At 39.3% G+C, this 25691-nt stretch overlaps 1 pseudogene; it reads right to left on the bottom strand.

Moving 5' to 3' along the window:
* Positions 1-4160: 4160 nt before the first annotated feature.
* LOC119514852 overlaps positions 4161-25691 on the bottom strand; it is a 30545-nt pseudogene continuing 9014 nt past the window's right edge.

Here is a 25691-nt window from a genome sequence, read left to right as displayed (position 1 = left end):
ACGTTTTGCCAAAATAGTGTTTCTTAAAATGCATTAGAAAATACATTTGATCCAAAAGTATTTCACATGTTCACTGTAAAATTTTAAATTATCCATTAAAATACATAAATTTGGAAACAGTTGCCCTGTGTTGCCAGCTCCAGAGAAGAACACCATTGAGGAACCCCTGACTTCTTCCAGGCTTATAATTTATAATTTTCAACCACAATATACTGTTCTTTAACTTTCTAAAACTCATGAACATGTCAGGATGTACTTAAATCTATCAACCTTTTATGACTAAAAGTAGCATTTTTCTTTAGGTACTCTTAGGGCTTTGCTTTCACAGTTGATTCTGTAACTGAAGTTGATTCCGAGGTGCGTATGGAGCTGCCGGTCCTGTTTCTCCGTCCCCTGGGCTGTGTGGGTCCGATTCAGGACCTGCCTGCACCTGCCCTGACAGACGCCACCTCCCTGCCGCATACAGGCTGCACTTCAGCTCTTACCGAGGGCCTGGCTGGGATGATAAATTTTATGGTTACTATATTTTAATGCCACTTATCAACTGCTGCATTCTTTATCCACCAGCTGAAAATGTAGATGATGGGTTCTTAGGTGAGGGGGTGGAGACAGGGCATGGCAGGGTTTGCAGTGTTTCCTTCCCATCTACAATGTGGTAATAATGTATTTCGGATGATGCCGTAGGTACCTCCACTTATTTTTCCTGTTTTGTAGGAACATTAAGCTATTCAACTTGTGTGGCAGAAACTGTAAGCATTCCTTCTGCAGTCCTTTGTTCCTGTTCAAAATGAGAGAAACCTATTTTCCGAAACTACAAATTAGAAAACAGTTCAAAGACCTAGAGGATTTTCCCTGCTGTTAGAGAGCCCTGGTGACTAATCCCCATTTCTGAGAGGGTATCCCTTGTGATCCAGACCTGACAGATCCTTGGAAATGTTCTGGATTTGAAGTTATGAATACTAGGATTCTATATGCCAGTATTTCTTAGGAAATAGGGGGAAAGTACATTTCTAGCACTTTCAGAACCTTCAAGCAATTTCCCAACTAGGGCTAAAGTACTCTAAAACAAGTGTGCAGAAATTCTAAATTACTGTACAATACGAAGAATCTGAAACACTAAATGCTTCTTGTTTCAGTTCAGTGAACTCAGAAGATTGCTATTCACCGCAGGACCGACGCGCCCCACTGCGGTGGCCGATGGGTGTGGTGGCAGCAGAGCTGGAGTGAGGCGAGAGGACAGTCGATGGTGCAAAGAACACCCAGTCAGACGAGCGGGGCATTTTGAAGATGGTTCTCTGCCCCCGATGAGCTGCCTGGGTGCACGGTTTGGTGGGAAAAGTGGGAAGTGGGGCTGAGGTCACTGTTGGGGACGAGGGCTGGAGGGAGGGGCGAGCGCCCTGTGTGGTCCCAGAGGCCGCAGAAGTTGGGAAAACTTTCCTCCCTGGACTTGAAATGGCCTTAAATTGTCCTCAGTTTTAACCTCGCCCCAGTGGGATGAAGAAATGCACAGTCGATCTCTGCTTTCCTTCCTGGTGCTCATGGTTCTGTCGCACCAGATACCCTGTGGTGTATGCAAAGCTGCATGTTAAAAGTTTTTAAAAATTCGTTTTACAAAGATATAATGTATATACTATGAACTGCATCCATTTTATGTGCAGCATTCCAAATGTTTTAACAAATGTGTACGCCTGTGGAGCAGATACTCGGCTGAAACTGTGGAACATTTTCATCACCCCAGAAAGTTCCCTTATACCTTTTCCAGTCAGATTAGCATTTCCCACACTCTGGGCAATTGCTGCTTTGATTTTTATTACTGCAGTTTAGTTTTGCTTATTCTATAACTTTGTATTAGTAGGTTACTTATAACTGTTGATTTAACTTCGAAATATTTGGGAGCTTTCTAGATCTTATTTTACTGATTTCTGACTTAATTCCATTGTTTTCCAAAGAGCATACATATTGAGTTGCAAGAATTCTTTTATGTATTCTAGATACGAGTCCCTTATCAGATAGATGATTTGCAAATATTTTCTCCCATTATGTGGGTTGTCTTTTCACTTTCTTAATGGTGTCCAAAGAAGAACCAAAGTTTTAATTGTGATGAAGTCCAATTTATCTATTCTCTGTTCTGTTGTTAGTGCTTTTGGTGTCACCCATTATGCATTAATTCCCAATTCTTTCCACTCCTGGCAACCTATACTCAATTCTCTGTCTTTGTGAGTTTGCATATTCTAGCTACTTTGTTTAAGTGGAATCATGTAATATCTGTCCCATTGTATCTGATTTATTTCATTCCACATGATGTCTTCAAGGTTCATCTATGGGTAGCATGTATCAGAACTTCATTCCTTTGAATATATACACACAACATTTGTTTATCCATTTGCCCTTTGATGGATATTTGGGTTGCTCCCATCTTTTTGCTATCGTGAAAAATGCTGCTATGAACATTGGTGTAGAAATATCTGTCAGAGTCCCTCCTTTTGATTCTTTTGGGTACATACCCAGAAATGGGATTGCAAGGTGTTCTAGTTTGCTAATGCTGCCGGAATGCCAAACACCAGAAATGGATTGGCTTTCATAAAACGGGTTTATTTGGTTACAAATTTACAGTCTTAAGGCCATAAAGTGTCCAAGGTAAGTCATCAACAATTGGGTACCTTCACTGGAGGATGGCCAGTTGTGTCCGGAAAACCTCTGTTAGCCGGGAAGGCAAATGGCTGGCGTCTGCTCCGAAGTTCTGGTTTCAAAATGGCTTTCTCCCAGGACGTTCCTCTCTAGGCTGCAGTTCCTCAAAAATGTCACTCTTAGTTGCTCTTGGGTGTTTGTCCTCTCTTAGCTCCTCCAGAGCAAAAGTCTGCTTTCAACGGCTGTCTTGAAACTGTCTCTCATCTTCAGCTGCTCTCAGCTCCTGTGCGTTCTTCAAAGTGTCCCTCTTGGCTGTAGCAAGCTCGCTCCTTCTGTCTGAGCTTATATAGTGCTCCAGTGAACTAATCAAGACCCATGCGGAATGGCTGGGGCCACAATTCCATGGAAATTATCCAATCAGAGCTATCACCCACAGTTGGGTGGGGCACATTTCCATGCAAACAACCTAATCCAAACGTTCCAACTTGATCCCCACTAATATGTCTGCCCCCACAAGATTGCATCAAAGAACGTGGCTTTTTCTGGGGGACATAATACATCCAAACCGGCAAACAAGGTCATATTGTATTTCTATGTTTAACATTTCACAGAACTACCAAACTATTTTCCACAGCAGTTGTACCACTTCACGTTCCCAACAATGTACTAAAGATTACTATTTCCTTACATCCTTGCCAGCACTAGTTATTGTCCATGTTTTTTAAAAATAATTACCATTCTAGTGGGCATGAGGTGGTATCTTGTGGTTTTGATCTATATTTCCCCTAAGACTATTTATGTTGAGAATCTTTTCATGTGTTTATTTGTATATCATCTTTGGGGAAATACATATTCAAGTTCTTTGCCCATTTTTTAAAAAAAATCAGTTTTAGAGATACGTTCACATACCATACAGTCATCCATGGTGTACATTCAACTGTTCACAATACCATCATATAGTTGTGCATTCATTACCCTAGTCTATTTCTTGAGCATTTTCCTTATACCAGGAAAAAGTAAAAAGAATAAAAAATAAAAGTATAAAAGAACACCCAAATCATCCCCCGCATCCCACCCTATTTTTCATTTAGTTTTTGAATTTAAGGTCTCTTGTAAATAGCTTATAATTGGGTCATGCTTTTTTACCCATTCTGCTAAACTCTGCCATTTAACTGGAGAGTTTAACCTACTTACATTTAAAAAACCCACTGATAATGCAGGATTTACTTCTGACATTTAGTTATTTGGTTTTGTAAGTATTACACTTTTTTGCATGTGTCTCAATTTTTCTGTTACTGCTTTTTTTCCATTTGTAGGAATTTTATTCAACAACAAATCCACTTGTAGAAATTTCATTGTACAAATACAATATGATTGAACAAGGCTAATTGTGTCAATATTATAATGAGAAATATTTCACTGTATACCCTTAAGCACATTTTGAATATTGTGAATATATTATACACACATGAACATTTTTTAAAGGAGCAAAAACATATTCTATATAGCTACATATTGAATGTTAAAATATTTACTGATGCTTTTTCTGTAATGGAACTCTCCTCTAATAGTAATTTATATGAAACCAATACATTGAGAAACACTTTAATTGGAGTGGATGGGAAAACCTATTCTTAAGCCCAACTCATAAAAAGCACAAGTAGCAGCCACTTTTTGGCGAACCCCAAGTCCAGAATCCAGAAATTCCTATTTATTCTCAAGAAATCAGGCATCACTGAGGATGATTAGGACACAGCACAGCACACAGCAATCACTGGGATGCAAGTCAATTTAGCTATGGGCTCTAGGCCATTTGCTGTTATTAAAACGTTGCCCATCCAAAAAAAGAGAGATGTTGGTGTGTTCGAAGTAGATCACTTCTCCTTCCCCATTAGAATTAATCTTTTCATTAACTTCTTATTCCTCTTCACACATTCAGGGCATAACATGTTATCTTCTACATCTGCAGATGCGAAAGTGCAGGCTGGTAACAGAGAGAGAGAAATCATCCTCTTGGGAGTGTCAGTTACCCAGGCCTGCCCTGCATGGAAATACAGGCGAACCCGACACTTGGTGTCTGCAGGGAGAACTCAGCCATGGACCACACCATCTGACACCAGAGGCTTGAAGCAAAAAGGTCTTGACAGAAGTAGGAATGGGACAAGAATTCACGGTCTTAGGCTGAGCTGCTCTTGCAGCAGTTCTTACCATGATGCCAATATTGCTTCCTGAGCTGAAGTTATCATTTCAAGTCTATTAGTCATTTCTTCTCTCTCCCTTCTCTTACAACTTTTCTGATCCTTTGCCATCTTGGTCATCACCTTGCATTTCTTCGAACTTACCTGCAACTTAGCCTCCTCTAGTGTGTCAGGAATATCCTGTTTTTGCTCAGGGTAAGCATGTTGCTGGAGCCTCAGATAAACCTCTATTTTCAGGCTGTTGGTACTCAAATGAAAATGTTGGCACCACTTCCGCAGAGTGTCCTGGTGTACCTTATTAATAGGCAAAATGGTCAGCAAGGGAAGCATTGGTACTTAACGTTTTGAGCAAGCTTTGAATTGCTCATTCATTTGAGGAAGATGAACTTTATCCTTTTTCCTAGACTTCTTTGGTTTAACTTGTGCAGTTGAAGTACTTGGTTCCATTTGATGCCCCTCTTGAGATTCCTCTTTTATTGGAACTAATGTGATTATCACATGTTCCTCCTCTAATTCCTCTTCAAAGCCATTCTTTTTTTCTCAAACCCAAGGGCAAAGAAACTCCATTCCAGCCCTATTCTAACCATTGCTTATTTTTGTATTTACTTGATGGTTTGTAGTGAACCCTTTAGAATCACTTCTCATTTCCTTCTGTACTTATTTTTCTGATATTTTCTTTGTGATTAACATGGGGCTTAAATTTAACTCCCTAAATCTATTTTCATTTGGTCTGATACTAACTTAACTTCAATAGCATATAGAAACTATGTTCCTATACTCATCCATCGTCCCACCTTTATGTAGTTCTTACACATTTATATATTTTAGGTCCTAAATGATTGATTTATCTTTACTTTTATGCATTTGTCTTTCAGGTTCTGCAGGAAGTAATGAGTGGGGTTACAAACCAAAAATACAGTCCTTGAATTTATATTTAACTTTATTCTTATCTTTATTTGAGGTATGTATTTCTTCTTGGGTCTTTGAGCTGTTATCTAGTGTCCTTTCCTTTCAACCTTTAACATTTCTGATAGGGCCAGGGAAGTGGTTTTGTACTCCCTCAGTTTTTATTTATCTGGGAATATCTTAGTCTTTCCATTTTTTTAAAGACAGTTTTGTCAGTTTCTTGGTTGGTAATTTTTTCCCTTCAGCACTTTATGTCATCCCACTACCTTCTTTCCTCCATGGTTTCTGATGAGAAATTGGTGCTTAATTTCATTGAGAGTCCTTGTACAAGATTATTTGCTTCTCTCTTGTGGCTCTCAGAATTCCCTCTTTGTCTTTGACACTTGACAATCTAATTATAATATATTGTGGTGTGGGTCTGTTTGAGTTTATTCTGTTTGGAGTTTGTTGAGCTTCTTGGATATGTATATTCATGTGTTTTGTTAAACTTGGGAAGTTATCAGCCATTATTTCTTCCAATATTCTTTCTGCCTCCCTACCCCCACCCCCCCTTTCCAGGACTTTGGCAGTGCATATTGGTATGCTTGGTGATGTCCCACAAGTCTCTTAGGACCTGTTCACTTTCCTTCATTCTTTTTTCTTTCTGCTCTTCAGCCTGAATAATTTCAATTGCTTTATGTTCAATCTCACTGATTCTTTCTTCTGCCATTTGCAATCTGCCATTGCACTCTTCTGGGGAATTTTTAATTTCCCTTACTATGGTCTTTAACAATGTTTGGATTCTTTTCATAATTTCTATGTCTTTATCAATGTTCTCTTTGTATTTATCTGTCATTTCACTGATTTCCTTTAGTTTTTTGACCATATTTAGTACCCTTTTAAACAACTCTTCATCTGGTATGTCCAGTGTCTGGTATTCCTCAGTGATGGTGTCTCATGTTTTATCATGCTCCTGCATGTGAGCCATTGTTTCTGTTTCTCTGTATGTTTTGTCATCTTTTGTCAAAATCTGTATAGTTTGACTGTTTAATGTGCTGTCTCTGTAATTAAGACACTGAGTCGTCTGTTCCTTAAGCTTGTATCCAGAGTGTTGTGACAGAGATTTCATTAAGTGCCAGCCAGGAGGTAACAAAACAAAATATACCAAACCCCCCCCCCCAAAAAAAAAAAAACACAAACAAAACCTTGTGAGTGCTGTCCTTCAGGGCTTCGTAGTCCTAACAAAGATTTTAGAGACTAGCCCAAGGTAAAAGCATAGGGCTCTCCCTAGTCTTTTCTGCACATCTTGTCCTGGGTTTATGCACATGGCCCTACGAAGTCCCCTGTTTATGTGGACCCTAATGTCTGTCTTTCCCTGGGGAACAGTGGCTTCTCAGGATCTTGGGTGCCTCAGTCTATGTCCCACAGCTGGCAATCCTGTGCCCAGGTGGCTGCAATCTGTTCTACAGCATTCTGCAGTGAGCTCTGTGAGCTGCCTCTATACACATGGCAAGATCTAGGATCACAGTTCTGCAGTGAATTTCTTGGTTCAGTCCTTCAGGCTGCCACCAGGCAGGTTGGCACAGGCACACATGTACCCTGGTGTGTTCATGACAGTTTCTCTGTATCTTCCAGAACTTGGACCATGGACATATGCTGGAAGTACAGGCTGGCTCTGCAACAAGCCATTGATGGAATGAAGGAGGAAGGGCCAGGAAAGGCACCATGAGATCATAACATTATTAAGTTGTCTTACTAACTGTCATCTGCCGTTACTGCAATCCTTTGTTTTCTGTAGTTTTGAGGAAGATGGTTCTGTCAGTTCTTGTTTGTTGCTTAAAACTTCTATGGAAGGATGGAGCCCTGGAGTATCACACTGTGCTGCTTGATTGACGTCTCCATGTTGATCTTGTATTCTGCAGTTATGATGAACTCATTTATTAGTTTTAATACTTTATTTTTAAATGGACTCCTTAGGGTTTTCTTTGTTTTCATTCTTAAACTTTTTATTTTGAAATAATTTTCAAACTTACAAGATAGTTGCAAAAATTATACAAAGCCCATACATATGCTGGAAGTACATTTGTCTAATATTAGTATAGGCACTCCTACTCTAACGTAGCCAGATCCACCTACTTCTAACATTTTGATAATTTGTCATATTGTTCTATATCTCTATCAGCCCATCTACATATCTATTTATTTTCTAAACGTATGAGAGTAGGTAACATAATGCTCCCTGAACACCTAATACTTCCATGTATATTCCCTAAGAACAAGGATATTCACTTATGTGACCACCTAAATGCAGTTATCAAGTTCAAGAAATGTAACATTGATGTAAAGCTTACAGTCTGTATTCCAATTTTTTTTCCTATGTCCCATAATGTCCTTTTGGGCATTTTCTCCTCCATTATTAGATATAGTTCAGGATCATGAATTGCATTTAATTGTCAGTCTCTTTAGTCACTTTTTTTTTGTTAATTGTGTAAATGTTTATACAACATGAACTTTCCCATCTCAACCACCCTCAAACATAGCATCTAGTGGGAGTAATCACAGTCAGTGTTGTGCTCCCCTCACCATTATCCATTACCAGAACTTTCCCATTACCACAAACAGAAACCCTATACCCACTAGGCAGTCATTCCCCACTCCCCCTCACACCTATGAATTTGCATATTCTAGCTATTTATGTTTATAGTCATTGTATATTCTTGAAGAATTAACATTTTATCAATATATAGTGTCCTTCTTTGTCCCTTTTAACTGTTTTGGACTTAAAGTCCATTTTGTCTAATATTAGTATAGGCATTCCTACTCTCTTTTGGTAACTATTTGGGTCAAATATTTTTTCCATCTTTTCACTTTCAACCTAGTTGCATCTTTGAATTTAAGGTGAGACTCTTGTTAACAACATATAGTTGAGTCATGCTTTTTTATCCATTCTGCCAATCTCTATCTTTTGACTAGAGAGTTTAACCCATGTGCTGGTTTGAATGTATTATGTCCCCCAAACGCCATTATCTTTGATGTAATCTTGTGTGGACAGACCTATCAGTGTTAATTAGATTGGAATTCTTTGAGTGTTTCCATAGAAATGTGCCCCACCCAACTGTAGGTGATGACTCTGATGAGATAATTTCCATGGAGGTGTGGCCCCACCCATTCAGGGTGGGCCTTGATCAGTGGAGCCATATAAATGAGCTGACAAACAGAAGGAACTCAGTGCAGCTGAGAGTGAACTTTTGAAGAGGAGCTGCAGCCAAGAGGGACACTTTGAAGAAAGCACAGGAGCTGCAGATGAGAGACAGCTTGAAGACGGCCATTGAAAGCAGACTCTTGCTCCAGAGAAGCTGAGAGAGGACAAATATCCCAAGTGCAACTAAGAGTGACATTTTTGAGGAACTGCAGCCTAGAGAGGAACGTCCTGGGAGAAAGCCATTTTGAAACCAGAACTTTGGAGCAGACACCAGCCACGTGCCTTCCCAGCTAACAGTTTTTCCGGACACCGTTGGCCATCCTCCAGTGAAGGTACCCGATTGCTGATGTGTTACCTTGGACACTTTATAGCCTTAAGACTGTAACTGTGTAACCAAATAAACCCCTTTTATAAAAGCCAATCCATCTCTGGTGTTTTGCATTCCAGCAGCATTTGCAAACTAGAACAACCCATTTACATTTAACTACTGATAATGCACAACTTTGTTCTGCCATTTTACACTTTGGTTTTTGTAAGTCATACCTTTTTTGTCCCTGAGTTCTTCCACTACTGTCCATTCTTGTATATAGTTCATCTTTTGTAGGGAACACTTCAGAATCCCTTCTCATTTCCTTCTTGCATATTTTTCTGATATTTTCTTTGTGGTTAATTTGGGGCTTAAATGTAACATCCTCTATCTATAACAATCTCATTTGGTTTGATACCAACTTAATAACATACACAAATTATGTTCTTATATCCCTGTGTCCCCCCAACTTTATGTGGTTCTTATCACAAAGTACATATTTATAACTATGAGTCCAAAATTATTGATTTAGCATTACTTTTTAAAATACAGCAGTTTTTATTAACCAGCATTTTATGCATAGCATTACTTTTTATACATTTGCATTTTAGATCCTGTAGGAATTAGAAACCAAAAAAACAATAGTATTGGTATTTACATTAAACCATGTTATTAGATTTATTCCCTTATGTGGTTTTGTGGATCTTTATTTGTGTGGTTTTGATCTATTGTCTAGTGTCCTTTCTTTTCAACCTGAAGAACTCTCACACCCTCAGGTTCTGTTTGTCTAGGAATGTCCTAATCTCTCCATCATTTTTCAAAGAGTTTTGTTATTACGGATCCCTTGCACATGATGTGTTGATTCTCTCTTGCAGCTTTCAGAATTCTCTCTTTATCTTTGGCAATTGGCAATTTGATTAAGAGCTGTCTTGACATGGGTCTATTTGGATTTATCCTGTTCGTAGTTAGTTGAGCTTTTGGGGATGTGTATATTCATGTCTTTCATTAAATTTGGTAAGTTTTCAGCCATTATTTCTTTGAATATTCTTTCTGCCCCTTTCTCTCTTTCTTCATCTTCTGGGATTCCTGCAGAGTATATTGGTACACTTGATGGTTTCCCACAGGTCTCTTGGGCACTGTTCACTTTTCTTCATTTGTTTTCCTTTCTGCTCCTCAGACTGAATGATTTCTGTTGTCTTATCTTCAGGGTCACTGATTCTTTCTTCTGCCAGCTCCAATTCACTGTTGAACTCCTCTAGGACTGTTTTTTTTTTTTTTTTTAATTTCTGTTACTATGGTCTTCAGCTCTGTTTGGTTCCTTTTCATGGTTTCTATTTCTTTTATTGGTCTTCTCTTTGTGCTCATCTATCCTTTTCTTGATGTACTTTACTTCTTTGTCCATGATTCCCTTTAGCTTTTTGAGCGCATTTAGGACCCTTTTTAAAACATCTTTGTGTGACATGTCCCACATCTGATCCATTCCATTGATGGTTTCTAATCTTTTTTTCTCCTTTGCATGGGCCATCGTTTCCTGTTTCTATGTTTTATAATCTTTTGATGCAACATGGACAGTTTGATAATATAACATGTTATCCTTGGAATTTAGGCCTGTTTCTTAAGCTAGTATTATGACAGAGATTTCCTTCACTGTTGAGAGTTTCATTAGGTCACTCCTCTGGTTGAGACTCTGTGGCAGCACTCTGCCTACTGAGCACATGCCACGTCCTCTGGCTGGCTTCACCTGACCCCTGGAGTTTCTGCTTAAGCTGTCCTCTCACTATTCCTTAGGGTTTTCTATTAAAAATACCATGTCACTTGCAATGAGAGATGGTTTTACTTCTTCCTTTCCAAATTGGATTTTTTTTCTTGCATAAGTGCTCTGGCAGGAACCTCCAGTTGAATAGAAGTAGTGAGAGCATACATGCTTGTCTTTTTCTGGACCTTTGGGAAAGTATGTAGTCTTTCGACATTAGTATGATGCTAACTGTGGATTTTTCCTGGGTGCCCTTTATCAGGTTGATGAAGTTCCCTTCTGTTCCTTGTTTGTTGAGTGTTTTATCACAAATGGTGTTGAAATTTGTAAAATGTTTTTCCATGCCTATTGAGATGATCATGTGATTTTTGCCTTTTATTTTACAAATATGATATGATACATAATTGATTTTTGGATGTTAAACAAACCTTGCATCCCTTGGGTAAATCTCAAGTGGTCATGGTGTATAATTCTTTTTTATACGTTGCTGAATTCAGTTTGCTGGCATTTTGTTGAGGGTTTTTGCATCCATATTTATAAGAGATATTGGTCCATAGTTTTCTTTTTTGTGATGTCTTTGTCTGGTTTTTCAGTCATGGCAATACTGACCTCACAGGATGAGTTGCGAAGAGTTTCCCCCTCTTCTCTCTTTTTGGGGAGTTTGTTAAGTATTTGTTTTCTTCTTCGAATATTTGGTAGAACTCAGTGGTGGAACCATCTGAATCTGGGCTTTTCTCTGTAGGTAGTTTTTAAATTACTGGATTCATTCTCTTCACTTCTTATAAGTCTAATCAGAATATCTATTCCTCAGTTTCTGTAGTTTGTGTCTTTATAGGAATTTGTCCATATGATCCAAATCTAATATAATTACTAATTTGTTAGCATATAATTGTTCATAGTATTCTTTAATAATGCTTTTTTAAATTTCTGTAAGGTCAATAGTAATGGTTCCTCTTTCATTTCTGAATTGTGGTAATTTGAGTCTTCTCTCTCTCTCTGTCAATTTAGCTTAATGTTTGCCAGTTTTGTTAATTTTTTCAAAGAACCAACTTTTGGTTTCATTAGTTTTCTTTATAGTTTTTCTACTATTTCATTAATTTCCTCTCTGATCTTTATTATTTTCTTCCTTCAGCTTCCTTCAGTTTTAATTGGCTCCTTTTCCATTGTCTTACGGTGGAAGGTTTGGTTATTGATTTGAGATTTTTCTTCTTTCTTAATTCAGACATTTAGAGCAATAAATTACTTTATGAGCCTTGCCTTCACTAAATATCATACATTTGGTATATTATGTTTCAATTTTCATTTGTCTCTAGATATTTTCTAATTTCCCTTGTGAATTTTCCTTTGATCTATTGATATTTAGGAGTATGTTATTTAATTTCCACATTTGTGTATTTTCAGTTTTCTTTCTGTTATTGATTTCTACTCTCATTGCACTGTTGTTGGACAGTATACTCTGTGTTACTTCTATCCTTTTAAATTTATTGAGATTTCATCTATTCTGGAAAATGTTCCATGTTTACTTAAGAAGAATGTTTATTCTGTTTTAGCTAGGTGGAGTGCTCTATAAATGTCTGAAGATGTAGTTGGTTTATAGTGCTGCTTAAATCTTCTGTTTCCTTGTTGATCTTCTCTAGTTCTATCCATTATTGAAATCTCCAACTATTATTTTTGAATTGTCTTTTTCCTTTCACTTGTCAGTTTTTGCTTCATGTGTTTTTGTGCTCTGTTATTGTGTGCCTGTGTTTATAAGTGTTATATATTCACAATGAGCTGGCCCTTTTATCATTATAAAGTAATCCTCATCTCCAATTAACATTATCTGTTTTAAAATATACTTTTTTTTCTGATATTAGAGTAGCCATTCCAGCTATCCTGATGTTGATGTGTATATAATTTTCCATTCTTTTACTTTCAAACTATGTTTTTTTGAATCTAAAGTGTGTCCCCTTGTACACAACATATAGTTGGATCATATTTTTTCTTTTTTTAGTCCAGCCTGACAATATCTGCCTTTTTATTGAATTGTCTAATCCATTCACATTTAATATTATTTGATGTATTTGGATTTATGTCTGCCATCTTACTTTGTTTCCATGCCTCACTTCTATTTGTTCCTCTAATCCTTCTTCATTGCTTTCTTTTGCATTGAGTAAATAATTCCTAATATACCATTTTAATGTCGTTAATGATTTTTTTCAATCTATATATTTTACTGATTACTCTAGGGTTTATCATATACATCTTAACTTAAAAGAATGAGGTTCAGATTTATACTATCTTAATTCCGGCAATATTTAGAAATATTACTCCTTCTCCTACATAGCTCTATTCTATTTTCTTCCATTTTGTGGTATTATTGCTATACATGGAATCTTTTAATGTTACAAACCCAACAGTACATTATTATACTTATTTGTTTACCACTTGTCTTCATTTTCTTAGCCCATACAGTTGCTTCCACCAACCTTTTGTGAGCTATTATTTGCAAGTATGTTACACATATATTACATTTCTATGTCATAGGCCCAACAATCCATTATGTACATATTATATACTATTGTTTTTCAATCAGTTAAAAGAAAGGAAAAATTACACATCAATAGTGTCTATTTTAATTACATAATTATCTATAGCAGTGTTGGTTCATGTGGATTCAACTTACTATCTAGGGTCACTTACTCTCAACCTAATGAACTTACATTAGCATTACTTGTAAGGCAGATCCATTAGCCATGAATCTTTTTTTCTGTTGTGTGGGAAAGTCTTTACTTTTGCCTTCTTTTTTAGTGATAGTTTTGCTAGATATAGAACTTTTGGTTGACTTTTTTTTCTTTCAGTGCTTTGAATATATTACCCATTACGTTCTGGCCTCTGTTGTTTGTGCTGAGAAGTCTGCTGTCTCTTGTATTCAGGTTCCTTTGTAAGTAGCATGACATTTTTCTTTTGCTGCTCTCAAGATTCCAGCACTTTTACTATGACATGTGTTTGAATCTCTTTGCATTTATCCTTTAAGTTCACTGTGCTTCCTGGTTATGTAGATTATTGTTTTTCAACAACTTTGAGGTTTTCAGGCATTATTTCTTCCTATATTTTTTCTTCATCTCTCCTCTACTTCTGATACTCCTATTACATGTATGTTGATTCACTTAATGGTATCCTACATTTCTTTGGAGACTCTCTACATTTTTCTCATTCTCTTTTTTTCTTCTTCAGTATGCATAATCTCTATCAGTCCACATGTTCACTAATTCTTTCTTCAGCCAGTTCAAATCTTTTAGGCCACTCGAGTGAATTTTTAATTTGTTATTGCAGTTTCCAACTCCAGAATTTTCATTTGGTTCTTCAAAATTTATGGATATTCTCTATTTAGTATAACATTTTCATCCTACCTTACTTTACTTCTTCAATCAAACTTCCATTTAGTACTGTGAACATGTTTACAATGGTTTCTTTGAAATCCTTTTTTGATATGATACTGCGTTTTTCTTAGAAGCAGTTTCTGTTGCCTTTTTTTTTTTTTTTCTGTTGTAAGGGTCATACTTTCCTGTTTCTTCATATATACCTTGTACCTTTTCTTCAAACCTGACCTTTTAAAAAATATTTTATAGCAACTCTGGGTACTGGTTACCCCCAGCCCCCTTCAAGGCTTGGTATTGTTATTTATTTGTTTAGTGACTGGCTGGATTACTTTAGTCATGTCTGTTCCCCCACCTTCCAGTGTTAATTCTTTGTGGTTGCCCCCCAGGAGGCATGCCTTTAGGAGTCTCCACAGTCTTAACCTCCACGTGTTTAATGTTCTGTTGTTTACAAGTGCACGGAGCACACATTTCTCTACGAACCAACTAGACGTAGCACCTTCAAGGGAATGGTTTCTGGGGTCACTGATATTTGTTCTGACCTCAGAAGGGCTCCTCCCAGCTGACTTTATACCTGTAATCTACCCAGCCTAGAGTCTAGGCTTCATCTTCATTAGATTCAAGAGTTTCCTCCCAACTCTCTTCCCTGCCATCGCCACTGTTGAGAATTCTCTTAAGATTAAGCTTCTGTGCATTCTGTAGCACATGAAGTCAGTTCTTTTGGGAAGAGATTAGGAGCTGTTTTATGATCTGCTCCCACCCTTTACCCCAGACAGAAGTCTCTTATCCAGTTCTCTGGAGCTAGGAGTGAGGACAGTGGCAGGCTTCTCTGCCCAGGAGCGGTTGGAGGAGCTGGGGCCGTAGCCTGGGGCTCTCTTGGCCTCGCCCTGGGTGGACTCACCTCTTCATGTGCTGGGTTGAGGGCTACTAGGGCCCCAGTATTCTTGGTCTGTCGTGCCCAGGGTTGAGCCTCCATTCCGTGAGTGGGGAGGAGTCGTAGTGGAAGAAGGGAGCCCCTGCTTTTTTTTGGTAAAGTTTTTATTTTGAAACAATTTTGAACTTACAAGACAGTTGCAAAAATAATACAAAACTCATGCAGAGAACTTTAATATACTCCTACCCAGATATCCAGCTCCACCAACATCTAACCTTTTGCCACAGTTTCTGTATCATCTGATCATCCATCTAGTTTCTAAATATTTGAGAGTAGATTCTGTACGTCATGTGGAGCCCTTGTTTCTTGACTGAACATAGCAAGAGGCAGGTGGGGGGGGGCAGGCTAAATAATGTTCTCCTCCTCCTGGGAGGAAAGCTCTCCTGGGACCTGGGGGGAGATCGAGCCATGTGCCTGGCTGCAGCAGGCTGGAGTGGAGTCACTGCTGGAAGGACTGGTCTTAGTTCAAACACTACAGACTGTGGTCTTCCCAAATTTTCATAGTTTCTTGAATAGATGTTTCCTTCTTTGATGTTTGCCCTTAGGACGTTTTCCAGAGGCTTTTAGTAATCTTTTTTTTTAAAAAATAATTTTCACCAGTTTCACGGGGAGTGAATTGCAGAGCCTCACAGAGACATGCTGGAAGTCAGTCCTTGATCATGGTAGTTTTTAAGTACTAAGCCGACTTTGCATTCCTGAGTAAACCTCACTTGGTCATGATGTGTTTCCTTCCTCTATATTGCTGAATTTGACTTAATATTTCAGGATTTTTGCATGTATGTTGTGCTGGTTTGAATGTATTATGTCCCCCAGAAAAAGCCATATTCTTTGATGCAATCTTGTGGGGCAGACATATTAGTGGGGATTAAGTTGGAATGTTTGGATTAGGTTGTTTGCATGGAAATGTGCCCCACGCAACTGTAGGTGATAACTCTGATGAGATATTTCCATGGAGGTGTGGCCCCGCCCATTCAGGGTGGGCTTTGATCAGTGGAGCCATATAAATGAGCTGACAAACAAAAGGAACGCAGTGCAGCTGAGAGAGACATTTTGAAGAGGAGCTACAGCCAAGAGGGACACTTTGAAGAAAGCACAGGAGCTGCAGATGAGAGACAGTTTGAAGACAGCTGTTGAAAGCAGACTCTTGCTCCAGAGAAGCTAAGGGAGGACAAATACCCCAAGTGCAACTAAGAGTGACATTTTTGAGGAACTGCAGCCTAGAGAGGAACGTCCTGGGTGAAAGACATTTTGAAACCAGAATTTTGGAGCAGACACCAGCCACGTGCCTTCCCAGCTAACAGAGGTTTTTCTGGACACCACTGGCCATCTTCCAGTAAAGGTGCCCAATTGCTGACATGTCACCTTGGACACTTTATGGCCTTAAGACTGTAACTGTGTAACCAAATAAACCCCCCTTTGATAAAAGCCAGTTCATCTCTGGTGTTTTGCATTCCTGCAGCATTAGCAAACTAGAACAGATTTTGGTACCAGAGAAGTGGGGTGCTTTTGCTGCTGAGTTTGCAAATACCAAACATGTTGGAATGGCTCTCTAAATGGATAAGGGGAAGATTCTGGAAAAATTGTGAGGAGCTTGATAGAAAAGGCCTAAACTGCTTTGAAGAGAGTGTTTGTGGAAATATGGACTCTAAAGATACTTCTGACGAGGCCTTGAACAGAAATGATGAATGTGTTGTTGCAAACTGGAAGAAAGGCGATCCTTGTTTTATAGTGGCAGAGAATTTGGCAAAATTGAGTCCTGGTGTCAGATGGAAGGAAGAATTTGAAAGCAACAGTCTGGAATACTTAGCTGAGGAGATCCCCAGACTACGTGTGGAGGATGTATCCTGGCTTCCCCTTGCAGCTTATAGTAAAATGCAAGCAGAGAGAGATAAACTTATAACTGAACTCTTGGGTTCAAAGAAACCAGAAGCTGATGGCTTGGAAAATTACAGGCTTCCAGGGGGTGGAATCCCAGAAACTACAGTCCAAAGTGAGGATGTAACCAAACATGGAACCCAGCCACCATTTCAGTACAAGCCAAGATTGGATAAGGAGTTAAGCAGAAAGGATTTGTGGAAAGTCTTATTGTCTGATGGCTTTGACCCCTGTGTGCTTCATGTGAAGCCAGCAGAATTTTTGCGAGATCTTTATAGACAGAGCCACTGCCGGTCTGGACTAGAGAGGACAGACAAGGAATAAATTGAAGGAAAAATTTGTTCAAAGACAGAGCCATAGAGGTTGAGGTCTGGAGACAAGAGGTCTCAGGCTGGGAGAGCGGAGCAGCCCACACGCATGGAAAGGGTGAGTTTGCCCTGGAGGTCGAGGGTAGGCCTTCTGCCTTGATGCTCGGGAAATGTTCTGCCACCCCAAGCTCCAAAGAGGGTGGAGCACATTCCCAGGGAATTGGGGAGAGACTGGCTGCCACCACATCGTTCTGAAGGGGTTAAGCATATGCCCCGGAGATGGAAGGGAATCTGGGAGCTGCCCCGATGTTTGAGGAGGGTAGGGCCAAGAAGGTGGTCTCCCCAGTGTATGGATATGTTGGAGCACTCATCTAAGTGTTTGGAGAGGAAAGGGCTGCCACAAAGGCTTTTAGGAAGGGTTAGACTCCTGCTCTCTCAAGCCTCAAGGATGCAACATTATTCTGTTAATGACTCTCAGACTTTGAAATTTAATGGAGTTTGTCCTGCGGGTTTTAGGAACTGTTTTGGTCCTGTTAGCCCTGTTTTCCTTACTGTTTCTCGTTATGGCAATGGAAATGTTTATCCTGTGAATGTCCCTCCTTGTATATTGGAAGCACATAAGTTGTTCTAAGTTCACAGATCCATAGCTAAAGGAAAATTATGCCTTAGGAGAGACCACGCCTATACTTGATTCTGATGGGATCTTGTACTTAACTATTGTTACTGAAATGATTTAAGTTTTTGTGATATTGTGATGGGATGAATGTATTTGTATTTGGAAAGAATATGTTTTTCTGGGATCCAGGGGGTGGAATGTGCTGGTTTGAATGTATTATGTCCCCCAGAAAAAGCCATATTCTTTGATGCAATCTTGTGGGGCAGACATATTAGTGGGGATTAAGTTGGAATGTTTGGATTAGGTCGTTTGCATGGAAATTTGCCCCACGGAACTGTAGGTTACAACTCTGATATTTCCATGGAGGCATGGCCCCACCCATTCAGTGTGGGCCTTGATCACTGGAGCCATATAAATGAGCTGACAAACAGAAGGAACTCAGTGCAGCTGTGAGTGACATTTTGAAAAGGAGCTACAGCCAAGAGGGACACTTTGAAAAAAGCACAGAAGCTGCAGATGAGAGACAGTTTGAAGACGGCCATTGAAAGCAGAATCTTGTTCCGGAGAGGCTAAGAGAGGACAAATATCCCAAGTGCAACTAAGAGTGACATTTTTGAGGAACTGCAGCCTAGAGAGGAACGTCCTGGGAGAAAGACATTTTGAAACCAGAACTTTGGAGCAGATGCCAGCCATGTGCCTTCCCAGCTAACAGAAGCTTTCTGGACACCATTGGCCATCCTCCAGTGGAGGTACCCGATTGCTGATGTGTTACCTTGGACACTTTATGGTCTTAAGACTGTAACTGTGTAACCAAATAAACCCCCTTTTATAAAAGCCAATCCGTCTCTGATGTTTTGGATTCCAGCAACATTAGCAAACTAGAACATATGTTTATACAGGATACTGATTTGTCAGTTTCTTTTCTTATGTCTTTGTCAAATTTTGGTATCATGGATTTCAAGTTATTAGTCTGTAGTTTTTGGCAGTACTTAAAAATTGTCTTATGCATATTCATCAAAATGTAGACAGAGAATGGATTTTAAGACAAGCAAAAGTAGACTTGAGAAACTGTGATAACACCTACTTAAATGATTTTGTAAAAATATATATATAGCTCTGTGCTGTAGAGGTCATGAGTTCTTACCCAAACATTTGCTTTGGCCCAACAGCCAGGCAACATCCTGTCATCCCTGGAGGATCTGGGTTATGTGAGCTGATGAGGATTAATTATCTCAGAGCCTCTCACAGGCAGGTTGAAATAAGGACAGTCAAGGCCTGCCAGTGTGGCTTGGTGACTTTCAAGGAAGATGTCTGACTTCAGAAAATCACCTCAATACTTAAATAAGGGGCTGAACTTGTCTAACATTATTTCTAACAATCAGCTTTTACATGACGGCCTATTCTTTAAATGCCTATTGGACATGGCCATGAGCTCATTCCATTTCTCACGAGGCAGCAGGATCTTATTTTATAAATAAAACAAGAGCCACTAATTAGGTTACCTAATTGTTTTAAATATGATACTATACAAAGTTTCTCTTACTTTTCTAATTCCAAGGAAATACCTGTCTACTGTTATTAAATTTAAAGACGTTTTGTGGAAAAACCACTTCATGTTCGATGCTCTGCCGTCTCTGAATGCTGTTGCATGTCTCGGAGGACAACGGGGAAATGGTCTGCATGCAGGGCTGTGTGACCGCCAGGCGCCCGGACGCTCAACCCACCCAGGGTCCCTGGGCCTCACAGAACCTGCTTCCAACCCACGCTAGAAGGCAGTACAAAAACCGCTGCCCAAGAACAATTTAAAGAGGGACCATTGCCTCCTAATGTGCTCTAAGGGAAGTTATAATAGCAAGATCTGTCGTTCTTCTGGGACATTGGGTTGGGGGAGGGTGAGAGGGTCGCTTCAGAGAAAATGCGCCTGTGCTAGAGTGCAAATACAGTCCTGTCCTTGGTATCCACGTAACACGGCTTTTCCGGCTGTCAAGTTTAACATGGAGATACCGCGTGAAACTCTGCTTCCAGTTGCTTCACCTGAGCATGGAGCGAAGACAAAAGCCCCTGCCTCGGCTGCAGGGGTCCATTTTGCAATGACGGCTTCAGAGCAGCTGTTCTTGATGCCTAATCACATTCCTATCAGCTGCGTGTCCAACTGTTACCCAACTCACGAGTCAGCGTGTTCCATTAGGCCCCCCGCACAGGGTGAAGCAGGCTCCACCGAGTCTAAGCGTGAGCCGCAGAGCCGCAGGCCAGCCTTGCAAACAGCACGGCAGGTGGTGGTGTGGACACACGTGCATTTCCCATCAATCGTCAGGTTCTCTGAAGGATCCCTTAATCGCACAAAGGTTCAACACCACTTTTCTTGAAAAGGAAGCTAAGAAAGAAGCAGAACATGATCCCAGACCTGTGCATCCCACTCTAATTTGTCTCTGCTGATGCAATGGGTCAGGTCTGTACAGGTGTTGAACTCATGCAAATCATATTTTTTCTAACCCTCTTCCAGGTGAAAACTGGAATACATTTTTTTGAAAAGTGTAGTAAAATACACATAACATAAAACTTACCATTTCGGTGGCCTTAAGTACAGGCCCAATGTTGTGCAATCAGCACTGCCACCTTGTCCCCAAAAGAAGCCCCAATCTCTGCAACCCCACCCCAATCCCCTGGCAACCCCCAAATTACTCTGTAATCTACGGATTTGCCTGTTCCAGGGAATTTGTAGGAATGGAATCATACAATATGTGACCTTCTGTGTCTGGCTTTTAAAATTAGGATGATGTTCTTAAGGTTCATCCAGGGAGTAAAACCTTTTTCTTTTTAACCACAGGTTCTCATTCAAGCGGAAGAGGGCAGCTGGGGCCTGCCAGCACTGGTGGCACGGCTGGAGGTGGCACGTCTCCCGTTCCAGCTTATGGCAGAACCACCACCTGTCTGAAAGGCCAGCCCCACACTCAGGAGCAGTAGGATAACCTTGGTTTTTAAATTTACTTTAAAATTTGCATACAGAAAAACTCCCTTTTGAAGAGGTGTGTGTGTACAGTCTTGTGAGTTCTGACAAGTGCAGAGAGTTGTGCAAGCTTCAGCACAATCATGGCACGTACGTGTTCACCACACCACAAAATCCCCACGTGCTTTCCTTTTGTAGTCAAATGCACCATGCCCCCACCTCCTGGCAGTCGGTGACCGTTTCTGCTCTGGTTTCATCCTCTCCAGAACGGCACAGGTGGCATCATACAGAATGCAGCCTTGAGTCTGGCAACTTCCACTCAGAATGCCTTTGACATTGATCTGTGTTGATGCGTCAACAGCTTTGTTCCTTTCTATTGCTGAATACTATTCCAGGCGACCAATCTGTTTATTCATTCAACTAAAGGACATTTGGAGTGTTGTCAGATTTTGGTGATTATAATTAATGCTGATATAAACGTTCACGTACAGCTTTTTGTGCGACATAAATTTTCATTTCTTTTAGATAAACACCTAAGAATAGGATTGCTAATTTGTTGGATTTAACTTTATAAACTGCCATATGGTCTCCAGAGTAGTTGCACCATTTGTGTTTCCACTGGCAATGTGTGAGATTTCAGTTACTCTGTGTCTTCAGCAGTTCGGTCCTCTTCTAAATTCTGGAAGAGATTTTTGAATTCCATCATCTGTCTGATAGAAGTCACCACTGATATCACCTGAGCCTTCCTTAAGTTTTCTTTGTCGAAAGGTTATGAATTACAAATCCAATTTCTTCAATAAATAAGCCTACTTGGGTTATCTATTTCTTCATTAGTAAATGTTGGTAGTTTGTGTATTTCAAGAAATTTGATCCACCTTAAGAAATTTGTCTAATTTATGAGCACAGAGTTTTTTGTAGGATTTTCTTATTACCTTAATGTGTATGGGATCTCTGTTGACATTCCTTCTTTTCCTTAGTCTGGTAATCTGTGTTTTCTTTTTTCTTGGTCAGCATGGATAGAAATTTATCAATTTATTGATCTTTTCAAGGAATCAGCTTTTGGTTTCATTGATTTTTTTTTTCAAATTTTACTTGATTCTTTATTCAAATGTATTGATTCCTTGTTTTAAGTTTAGTTTGCTTTTCTTTTCTTCTTTAATATAGGCATTTAGTTATAAAATTTACAAATTTGATGTATTTTCATTTTCATTCTGTTAAATATTTTCTAATTTCTCATGAGAATTCCTCTTTGAATGACACATTATCTCAAAAGATGTTATCTAACTTCCATATATTTCAGGATTTAAAAAATCTTTGATTTCTAATTTAATTCCCTATTGTCAGAGAACATACGATATATGATTTTAATTAGTTGAAACTTGTCAGGATTGCTTTATGACCTGGAATTGGTCTATATTAGCGAATGCATATATTATTTCCCCTCCTTTGTAACCTCGATTGTGCTTTCCACCTATGCAGATTTCCTATTTCTAGTCTGCACTTCTAAGTGATACATGGTTTTCGTCTGTAAGTGCCTTGTTTCAGTGTGCACAGTGTTCTCAGATGCCTCCAGGCCGCAGGGCGTCTCAGAACTTCACGCTTTCTCACGGGTGGGAACTGTGTGGATGGACCATGTTTATCTGTCATCTGGTGATGGCCCTTGTTGTTCCACCTTTTGGCCGTTGTGAACATTGGTGCACAGATACGTGCCTGAGTTCCTGCTTTCAACTCTTCTGGGTATACACCTGGGACTGGAATTGCTGGGTGAGACGGCAGTTCTGTTTAACTTTTCAGGAGCCACCAAACTGTTTTCCATAGCAGCTGCTATTTCGTATTTCTACCAGCAATTTTCAAGAGTACCCATTTCTCTGCATCCTCTCCAACACATTGTTTCCCATTAAAAAAAAAGAGTCATCCTTGTGGATATGAGGTGATATATCATTATGGTTTTGATTTGCATTTCCCTAATGGTTGATGATATGGAGCATCTTTTTTCTTATTTTTTGTTGGTTTGTTTTTTGGCCATCTGTGTATCTTCTTGGGAGACATGTCTATTTGAGTTCTTTGCCCAGTCTTTAACTCAGTTGTTTTCGGGATAAGAGTTTTGTTTTGTTTTTTTAATATATTCTGGATATTAAGCCCTTATCCAATATATGGTTTGCAACTGTTTTCTCCCATTACGTAGGTTGTCTTCTCACTTTCTTGATAATTTCTGTGATGTACCAAAGTTTGCTGTTCATGCTGTTGGTATCACATCTAAGAATCCATTGCCAAAGCCCAGGTTCTGATGATTTGCTCCCATGTTATCATCTAAGACCTTTGTAATATTACCTCTTATAATTAGGTCCTTCATCCATTTTGAGATGATTTTGTATATGGTATGAAGTAGGGATATTTGTTTTTCCTGCATATGGATATCCAGTTCCAGTTTTCCCAATACCCTTTAATGAAAAGACAATTTTTTCTCCATCCCATGTGCTTAGCAATCTTGTCAAAACTTGGCACGAGATGTAGTGCCCCCTTGAGGAGCCTGTGGAGAATGCAGGGGTATTCGCCTACCCCACCTCCATGGTTGCTAACATGACCACAGACATAGGGGACTGGTGGTTTGATGGGTTGAGCCCTCTACCATAGGTTTTACCCTTGGGAAGACAGTTGCTGCAAAGGAGAGGCTAGGCCTCCCTATGGTTGTGCCTAAGAGCCTCCTCCCGAATGCCTCTTTGTTGCTCAGATGTGGCCCTCTCTCTCTATCTAAGCCAACTTGAAAGGTGAAATCACTGCCCTCCCCCCTACGTGGGATCAGACACCCAGGGGAGTGAATCTCCCTGGCAACGTGGAATATGACTCCCGGGGAGGAATGTAGACCTGGCATCGTGGGACGGAGAACATCATCTTGACCAAAAGGGGGATGTGAAAGGAAATGAAATAAGCTTCAGTGGCAGAGAGATTTCAAAAGGAGCCGAGAGGTCACTCTGGTGGGCACTCTTACGCACACTTTAGACAACCCTTTTTAGGTTCTAAAGAATTGGGGTAGCTGGTGGTGGATACCTGAAACTATCAAACTACAACCCAGAACCCATGAATCTCGAAGACAGTTGTATAAAAATGTAGCTTATGAGGGGTGACAATGGGATTGGGAAAGCCATAAGGACCACACTCCACTTTGTCTAGTTTATGGGTGGATGAGTAGAAAAATAGGGGAAGGAAACAAACAGACAAAGGTACCCAGTGTTCTTTTTTACTTCAATTGCTCTTTTTCACTCTAATTATTATTCTTGTTATTTTTGTGTGTGTGCTAATGAAGGTGTCAGGGATTGATTTAGGTGATGAATGTACAACTATGTAATGGTACTGTAAACAATCGAAAGTACGATTTGTTGTGTATGACTGCGTGGTATGTGAATATATCTCAATAAAATGAAGATTAAAAAAACAAACAAAAAAAAAAACTTGGCACGGATGTGTGGGTCTATTTGGTGAATGTTGCATGTGTGTTTGCAAAAGACTGTGTATTCTGCTGTTGTGGAGTGACATGCCCTGCTAATGACAGTCGGGTCAAGTTGCTAAGTGTTTTTATATCCTTGGTGACTTTCTCCTTGTTTCATCAATTATTGAGGGAGAAGTGTTGAAGTAACAAACTGAAGTTTTTCTCCATTTTTTTTTTTGATCTGTTGTTACCTGCTTAAACACTTAGGGCTTTCATGTTTTCTTGTTAACCATACGTCATTACACAATGTCCTTCTTTATCTCTAGTAAAGTTCCTGATTCTTAAGTCTACTTTGTCTGAAATAAATATAGCCACTTATCTTTTTCCATCCTTTTACTTTTAACCTATCTATATCATTATATTTAAGGAGGCTTCTTTAAGACATCACTGGGCCTTTTTTTTTTTTTTCAATCTTATCTGACAATCTCTTTTAATCGCTATGTTTAGACCATTTATATTTAATAAAATTATTGATATGGTTATAACCATTTTAATGTTTGTGTCTTTTGCTTGTTTTCACCATTTTTTTTCCTTTGGTTTCATTTTCCTTGCTTTCTTTTGTAGGCTTTCAATTTTTTTTTTTTTACCTTCCACTTGAATTTTCCTATTGGCTTTTCTACTTTATCCTTGTTTAGTATAAACAGTGATTGCACTAGAAAAATTACAATACACATAGCTAACTTTTCATTAACATTACTGTGAAGGCATTTCCTGAATCACCTATCCTATCCTTTGGTGTATGTTTGTCAGATATATTTTTTCCCTCTCTCTGTTAATGTCCTTTAACATACCCATACCGAGTCTCTTTAGTACTGAACCTTTCTCCATCTCTCTCTCTCCTTTCTTTGTTTCTCTGTTGGTAGGGCTTACTTTAGTATCTCAAGTAGGGCAGGTCTCTTGTTAGCAAATTCTCTCAGCATTTGTTTGTCTGTAAAAAATTTAAGCTCTCCCTCAAATTTGGAGGAGAGCTTTGCTGGATAAAGAATTCTTGAAATTCTGAGAATTTTAAATATGTCATGCCACTGCCTTCTCGCCTCCATGGTGGCTGCTGAGTAGTCACTACTTAGTCTTACGCTGTTTTCTTTGTAAGTGGTGAATTGCTTTTCTCTTGCTGCTTTCAGAACTTGCTCCTTCTCTTCAGTATTTGACAATCTGATCAGAATATGTCTTGGAGTGGGTTTACTTGGATTTA

The sequence above is a fragment of the Choloepus didactylus genome, chromosome 18 (assembly GCF_015220235.1).
Source record: "Choloepus didactylus isolate mChoDid1 chromosome 18, mChoDid1.pri, whole genome shotgun sequence".
Taxonomy (NCBI): domain Eukaryota; kingdom Metazoa; phylum Chordata; class Mammalia; order Pilosa; family Megalonychidae; genus Choloepus; species Choloepus didactylus.
This window is presented reverse-complemented; position numbering and strand designations above follow the sequence as displayed.